An 8257-nucleotide genomic window follows, 5' to 3' on the forward strand; every position below is an offset into this window, starting at 1 on the left:
CTGAGGGGAGAATCTGCTGTGGATTAAGCCTCGTCCACAGTCTGGTCTGGTCTTAATTTCACTCCTTTAGAGTAGTCAGACTCGACCGGTGCTTCTTATTACTGTCCATAGCTTTGAAGGCTCACTGCAATTTCATCAATTTCAGGAGTCAACGATGATGGAATGTCTAACAACAACGATGATATTACTAATAAAACTATAATAATCATGTATTCCACGAGATATTCAAGTGTAAAACAACTCACTGATTTAGAAGTTATAGAGCAACAGCTGCAAAACTCGATAATTCTAATAAATTGTTCACGTTATCATAACGAGTGTATTAACATGACACAAGTTTTTATCCACATTTTGAGACTCAAATGGCCAAATAATGTATACAAGTCTATTTGAGTAATCCAGTGAAATAGCCCTTAATTGGCCTCTATTGGCCTCCACATAAAGAGTTATTTAGCTCTTAATTACTCAAAACATTTTATTATTATGAGCTTCAGAACACACTTATGAAAACTGTTCCAAGCAGAGTATTGTCAAAATTGAAAGAAGTGTTTTTAGCACACTAGAAACAGATGAGGCCATAAAAGGTTTTATTTAACTCAATAAACTCTGCACGTGATCATAATGAACTCCTCTACAGGTGACCAATGCTGAGCACTAATTCTTGATGGCAGTTGTAGTAGCTCTGAGAAATTTTCTCAATGGCAATAAATGGAACATCAAACATTTTCAGGTTATATATCCTTTTTTAAAAACTCATTCATTTTACTTTTGATCATCAGGAGCATGTGGGTTAATCTGTAGGGACTCAGGTTGAGCACTGGAGGGTCCCCAGCTCAAGGCCCAGAGCAGACCAAGTATGGAAAATGATCTGGTAGCTTTAGATGGGAGCCAGTTGACTTACTGAGCACTTCCGAGGTTCCCTTGAGCAAGGCATCGAAACTCCCCCACCAGCTGAGGAGTGATCGTTGTGGGCAGCCCTGTCACTCTGGCATCTCTAAAGTGATGCATGTCCATAGGATCCTGTTGATGCATGTGTGTGTATTTCAGCCTTCATTGCATGCGCTCATAATACACTGTTTAAAATGTTATGAGAGAGCAAAACTGAACTTTGGATAGAGGATGTGATGTGTACAAGCACTAAGTTGTTAGTAAATGGAACTCTATATCGACTTAAATGTAATATGAATCCCTTAGAATAATTAATGATCTTTATGTGTTATCATTAAAATCCTGTGTGTGTAAAGATAATACGTGTTAAGTAGGAAAGCTGTCACTGGAGAGAAAACAAGTTGTATATTTTTAGGAGTAAAACAAACGAAATAGAGCTTCAAGGAAAAATACAGGGGCTCATAAACTGTACACATTATCATAAAAGAGCACATGTGCTCTTGATTAGTGTCAGATACTGAGTTTTCTAAAATGTGAGCGTAGAGTTTTCTGTGTAATGTGGGCTGGGATTTAAACATGTATTAATATGTTTTTAATCTATATAATTTATACTATGTAAAAGTCTTGAAAAATGAAGTCATCTTTGGCTTGCTGAAGACATACATAAAAAAAAAAAATTCACATCTTTGTGAAAACAAGGAGGAATCATTTCTGCATTCATATATCAAATGTAAACTGACTCAAGCCAGAAGAATAATGGTACGCATGAAATACAATATTATTGTGATTACTGCAGCACAGCAATCACAGTCACATGAAATATGGTGACAAAGGGATCTGTTGGCATTATAAACAATCCTAAATAAACCCTTGAGTGGAGGCAGGAAGGAAGCAATGGAGCAGGTCTGTGACTAAGCCACTTGCTTTCTAAAGTGTCTACAGTGCAATCTCCCCTAGTAGGTGTCATAAATTGGTCTAAGCAGCCTGCTGGGGTGGTCCTTCACCGGCTTCATCCCAGGGTGGCCTAACATCAGCCTGCAGGCCCAGTCTGCTCGTCAATGTCGCTTTGCTTTGCAGCTTCTATTCTGGTCACAAAGTGGAGAGTAGTAAGTGGGTGAGTGGGAGTCAGAAAATGAGGAACCTGTTGTGAGCCAAGGTATGCTCCAAGCACATGGTGGTCTCTTCATTTTCAAAGCAGTAAAATGCAGGAGGAATACGTGGGAGGAATTTACAAGGTGACATTGCAAAGAAGACTGGGATTCGCAAACCGATATTGTAAGAAGTGTCACGAAACAAAGCGTCGGATATTTGGCAGGAGGAGGCGGCCGCAGGAAAGTCAGAGCTCGTAACACTGATCCCTTAAATCAAGACTTGCATCCAACGCGATTGTTCTGTCTTTGTCTTTTTAAAAAACATCTTAGTCATTAATCTTTGAGACAGACATCCAAATCCATGATGGTTGCCAAAATAGTGAGGTTTGGGTGTATTCCCAGCAAAAGGGATTTTTGTTATATTAATCTGTGCAGCGTTTAAGCTATTTTTCATCTGTGTTTAACAAAAGGAGCAAGGTGAGGCCAAGCCAAAAGTCCAAATAGTTTTTGTTGAAAGACTTCCATTAAGATTTGTTCAGTTTGTAATGCAACAGTTTTTAAAAGCTGGCTATTGTGTTCTAATTATGCCCTATTAACTCATATGCAAAAACAAGTGGTGAGACTCCACACTTATTAGTTTCCATGAGCAGTTCCAAAGTAGGATTAACAATTGCTTTGATTTTATGAGATGCAGATCTTTCTTCTCTGCACACAGAACATTCTTGTGTTATGCGATAACCAAAACCTTATTGCAGGATGTGACCGCCCTTTTCTTTATATCCCATAAATAAAAAAAGATTGTGATCTATTTGTTCCTTTATGTCCCTTGTTTGGTTTTGCGACAGTCTTAGATCCTTTGTGTAAAGTCAAATTAGGCGTTTTTATACTTTTTATTGCATTCCAGCTCTAACCAAATTCCTCTTGTGCTTTGATGGCTTGATGTTGCTCTGTATTTTCACTGAGAAAAAGCTGCTGCTGCCAGATTTGTGGCCTGTTGTGGTCCATATGAACAGCACCACAGGGAGCTTCAGAAAAACTCACTCAAATTTCAGATTTTGAAATACAGTCAGGCCTAGGAGGCAAAAGAATCTCCCAGCCCAATATTTCACATCAGAGATGGGATGGCGCTTTGTTTCGAGATTGTGGAAGAATGGCATCTCGCTAAATAGAACACTACAGTAAAATGCACCAAGCTCCATGTGTGATAGTCTGGCTGCATGTTGCTAGGTGCACATGGTCACATGCTGACACTCAAGTAACCCCTTAACAGGTGCTGAAGTCCCATGCGTCTGGAGGACAGCTAAAGAGTTTTCAGCATTTTTACAAGCCCGGCCTTGGTGTGTCCACCCCACACATGGCAGTGTTTTACAGTGCTCAGGCAAATGGCATGACGCGACTGCTCTCCATAATGCTACAGTGTCCACGTAGTGAATGGAGCCATTGTGGATTTCTGGAAATACATACCCATTTACAGCATCTATTGTGCAGCATACCATAATGTGTAGTGTTATGTCTTTTCATGTTTGTGAAGTTTAATGGGATGTCAGGGTCTGTGTATATTGTGAAAAAAAAGAATAATGTAAACTGAATTGCAGCTTGCGGAGACCTCAAACAGTGCTACATTTGTGTGCAAAACATGACTCGCTTTAGTATTTCCATATTTTGGAAAATAAGCTTGTTCACTTTTTTCTTGCCAAAAAGTTGTGATGAAGACCTCAATCCATCGGGTCCACTTAGCTATAGCACAGTTCACCATTCCGCAACTCTCAAGCCCTTTTACAAACTTTTTAGTGTGTGTATGTGCTGGTCGGGTTCAGTGAATTCTAATGACCTGCAAACACTGAGTGAAGTTAGACTTTGACTTAGAAGTAACTTTCAATTTGATTTTTGTTCAGATTAAACAACAGAGAATAAACAAATAAAGGGGTTTCAGATTGCAGGTTCTTTGTGAAGTTTTGTAGTTTCCTGCTTTTTATCCATTAATGTTGTTTTTGTTTCTTCACTTTTAGGCTCCTAGATGTAGCTTCACATCTCACAAACTCACACAAGTATGTGTTTGTATTGTATGTATTAATCTACTCGTATAAATCTCAGTAAGAACGTCACTGTTTCCCAGTATATCTCACAATGTCTTAAACAAGTCATTTCTATGTCCAAGTTGAGCTCTTACAATCCTCTTTGAGGGCTCTTCACTTTTCATAGTCTCCATTTCAAAACATACACAGGGTCTGGAATAACATAAAGGTAGCTGGAAAGATGTTTATGCACAAGTTAAACGGAAGCAATGGATGTAGCAAATGCTTGTGGATATCAAAAGATTGAGCATGATATTATTCACGCTTCTCTCGATATCTGAACTTTTCAAAAACAGAAAACAAGCCTTTGTATGTTGTTGTTCACTGAATGTGAAAAGAAGAAAGAAAACAAAAATAGGGGGCTTGTTGACAACGAGAGTTTGAACTGTGGATCAAAATATTTACATTTATGTAACACTCCCTTTACGAGTTTGAAACCAAAGCCCATCACACACGTAAAGAAAATGAGGTATATGTAAGCAAGGCTTCCAGTGGCATGTATACACAGTAAACATTGATTAGTTCCTGCATTAGATACAACTCCGACTCCCCCATCTCTGCTTCTAATGTTGCTCATCGGAAATATGCTAATGAGATCCGTCACGATCGCTGATTCCCTTTGAACTTTTTATTTCGTCACGGGCTGACTGAAATCACAGAGGTAGAGAGCAGGAGGTTTTCTGCCGCAAGCCCACGGCCCCTCTCCCACCATCTGCCGGACCTCATTTCATTTGAATAATAAATGAAAGGCCCTCTCTCCCCCCCTTTGCTGCACAGAGGCGCTTCGGCTCCTCATATGTTTTCACAGTTCAAAAACGGCCACCAGCCATGACGGAGGATTGTTGTCTCTCACTGTAAAGCTCTGCCCAGACCAGCCACACCAGCCTGTAGCAGCAGAATTTACGCTGTGATTCAAAGCTGAAATGTATTCTTCTAAGCCTTGCAGAGAAGGGATTGGATTCTTCCTGAATTGAAAAGCCCAGGCATCCTGTTTTCCTTTAAGAACAAAAAGATACCGAAAAGTATTTTCATGCTGGTTTAATTCCCACAAATGAAAAAAAGTTCCGTCCTGAAGGAAAAGAGCAGAAATAGATTTTGAAAACAGGATATGCCCATGTGGTTGCACTCTTGCTGTCGATGGCCAGTAGATAAGAAGAGGAGCACTCAATCATTGATGGCCATTTTTACAGCATCGTCATTCAGGGTAGAGGGTAAAAATATGATAAAAACAGAGCTCATGGTCGAGGCTTTGACTATTTCTTTTACAGATAAGACTCCTTACTGTCAATTTACATAGTTCTCAGCTGGAGATGTGCTGAAGCAAAGCTAATTCAACCTTTTCTAACCTCAAAGACACACAGCAGTGATCCAAATAGCAGTAAAGCCACTGGCCTCTGCCCTCTGGTGTACTTCCAATCGCCACACTTTGTAACCCCAGCTCTCAGTGTTGAGATTGGAACATGTGCTCAGCAATGGATTCAAATCAAGTCAATGGGCGCCTCTTTCCCCTTCAGCAGTCAGCATGTGGATCTCAAACAGCCAAGCGGCGTGATTAGCATGCACATACTTGGTTAGAATTCAATCCATTATAATTTCCACTTCATATGAAACAGGAAGAGAATATAAATGTTAACAGGATGCTAATCCTGCTTTTGTCAGAAACAAAACAAATGATGTCTGAACCTTACATTTACTTTGAAGAGAATATTTTATAGGACTGTAAAAGCCGTTGGGTTTTTTATGAAGTACAAACGCCCTGACCATTCTCTGGAAAGGGGATATGGGGAGAGTACGTAAATCTGGCCACCTGCTGTGCCCCTCTACCAGCTTTTAGAATGATTGTCCTCTGCAGGTTTCCAGAAGCCCGGTAGACAGGGAATGCCCTTGACACACTAGGTAAGAGAGAAAAAAGAAAAAGCTGTTGAAACCCGAGGGATCAGCAGGGGCAGTGAAGCAGGTTGTTCCATTTCCCCTTCGTTTAAAAACTACTGCCAAGCGCTGCATAGACTTGGACCCATGTGCCTGGCCGGGAACAATGGGATCCAGCCAGAATTAATGAAACAATTATCGTCCAACCTTGCAATTAACCAGCCCTCCAAATTCTACTCTGCATGACAGAATATCAGTTTGGATAAAATGTACAGAGGTGCCAAGATAGAAAAAACACAGGCTGTAATAGCCTTAGAGGGTCTTCAGGGCTCCTGGGATGCAGAGTTGGGCCTCCTTTTCTCCGTCCTGTTCCCTTTCCCATCAAAACTATTAGGAGTGATAATGACTAAGCATGCATCCCACCTGCCGCCCTGCGCCGGCATTTCAATTAGCTGGATGTTTAAAATATTTCATTATCATAGTTAAAGTGTGATCAGTGGTCTATACCATCAGAGTGCAGTCAACACTCCTGACGATAACATAGTGCTAATCACCAGGATAAGCCTGAGCCCCACTGTGAAAACATTATGTTGTGTCACCTTTGATCAAGCACTCAAGAGGAAATATCACTAACATGAAACTGCAGGGGTTTCAGCACATTGCAGCATTTGGTAATGTTTTGATTCATTACTGATTTATTGATGAAAGGTGACATTGTGGTGCAGAACCTTTGTGTAGCCCACTTGTTAGGTGTATTTCAATGGGGAGTGTGAATCGTTAGTGGTTCAGGTCCATGTGCTAACTGAGCAAACATGACAGAATCTATTCAGCTGAACAAAGCTAACACATTAAACAGGGTTAGAATTAAAAAGGAAAATGAGTGAGCTTACATCTATATTGACATTTGTTTCAAAAAATACCCCAAACAGCAGTAACAACACTCAAGCAGGAATCCAAGCTTATAGAAAGCAAATGCCAGCTTAGATAACAACAGCTAACGTTAATGTTGCACACTTATACACAAATGATCAAGCGTGCATGGGATTTTTTTGATTCTTTAATTTGCTCTGAAACACAGAGACACAAACACATCAACTGGCTGCACACTCTCGGACGTCTGGGTCGACTGAGCTACGCATGGCACCAAAGACCCCCTGTGCTGCCCTGAGCTGCCCCAAAAGTGCCTGTGTTTTACACTTCGTACTTCTTCAATCCACAAATATACCCACTACAAATATCACAGCACCTTTGTGCAGATATATTTAACAATATGACTGAACAACTGGCAAAACAAAAAGATTTAAATAATATGTGAGGGGGGTGGCTAGTGTCCACAAACATGCCTGACATAATACGGGCCTCACATTAATAAACGTTTGATGAACCACCACATTTATTTTTATTTTTAATGAACTGACATGTGAGTTATTAAGTGAATTGTTCCACAAGACATAATAAAATAAGGCAGTAAGCTAAATCCACTCACTATGGAGAGGAATAGCTGATGAGAAGTTAACAAAGATAGCAGAAGATCTGAGTTCATGGCTGTGTGTTATATGAAGTATGACTATGTGAGAAATCCTGGAATATACACTAGGTAAACAATCATTTTAAAGTATGATAAATAAGTAGGCTATGATGGACTTCACTTGTCCTACGCAACCGCCCCACAATGCATTGTGACTCTTCAGACTATCCAACAAGCAAACAAGACGCATACAAATACAAGTAACCACACTATTATGTTCTACAGGAGGTCAAACAATATTGAAATAACTACGCAGCTGTGTAAGCAATGAACTTTACAGTGTTTTATGGATGGATTCATGTTTAGTGGAGAAGATGTGTGTTAGTATGTTGAAAATGAAATGTGCCTACATAACTGTCAGGTCGAGGGTAGTTTGCGATATAAACTGTTATAGTCTCAAATAGAACACGATTTATTAACAAGACTGTGAAATACTAATTGTAGGACAGAAATACAAGGGAAAAAATGTAACTCATGAGGACAAATATTTATACATATCATATGCTCTATATATCCAAAATAGTTTGGATTTGCTAAAGACATAATGCATTATTACCCAAGGATTATGTATGTTTTTATGACAATGAAAAGCCAAGGCAGTGAAATACGTTTTTTTTTGTACAGTTTTCCAGCTAGTCCAAAAAGTTCGGGAAGCACTTTTATCTGTACTTCACTGCTTCTCTGAGTACCATAAACCACTTTTGTAGGGCAGCGCTGTCCATGACTGCTGCTTCATTTTGGCTTTAATGACAACAAGTACTTTTTGTGAAAAAAGTAAATGTAAGGAAGATAGAAGCATTAATATA

The sequence above is a fragment of the Symphodus melops genome (genome assembly GCF_947650265.1).
Source record: "Symphodus melops genome assembly, chromosome: 7".
NCBI classification, from domain to species: Eukaryota; Metazoa; Chordata; class Actinopteri; order Labriformes; family Labridae; genus Symphodus; species Symphodus melops.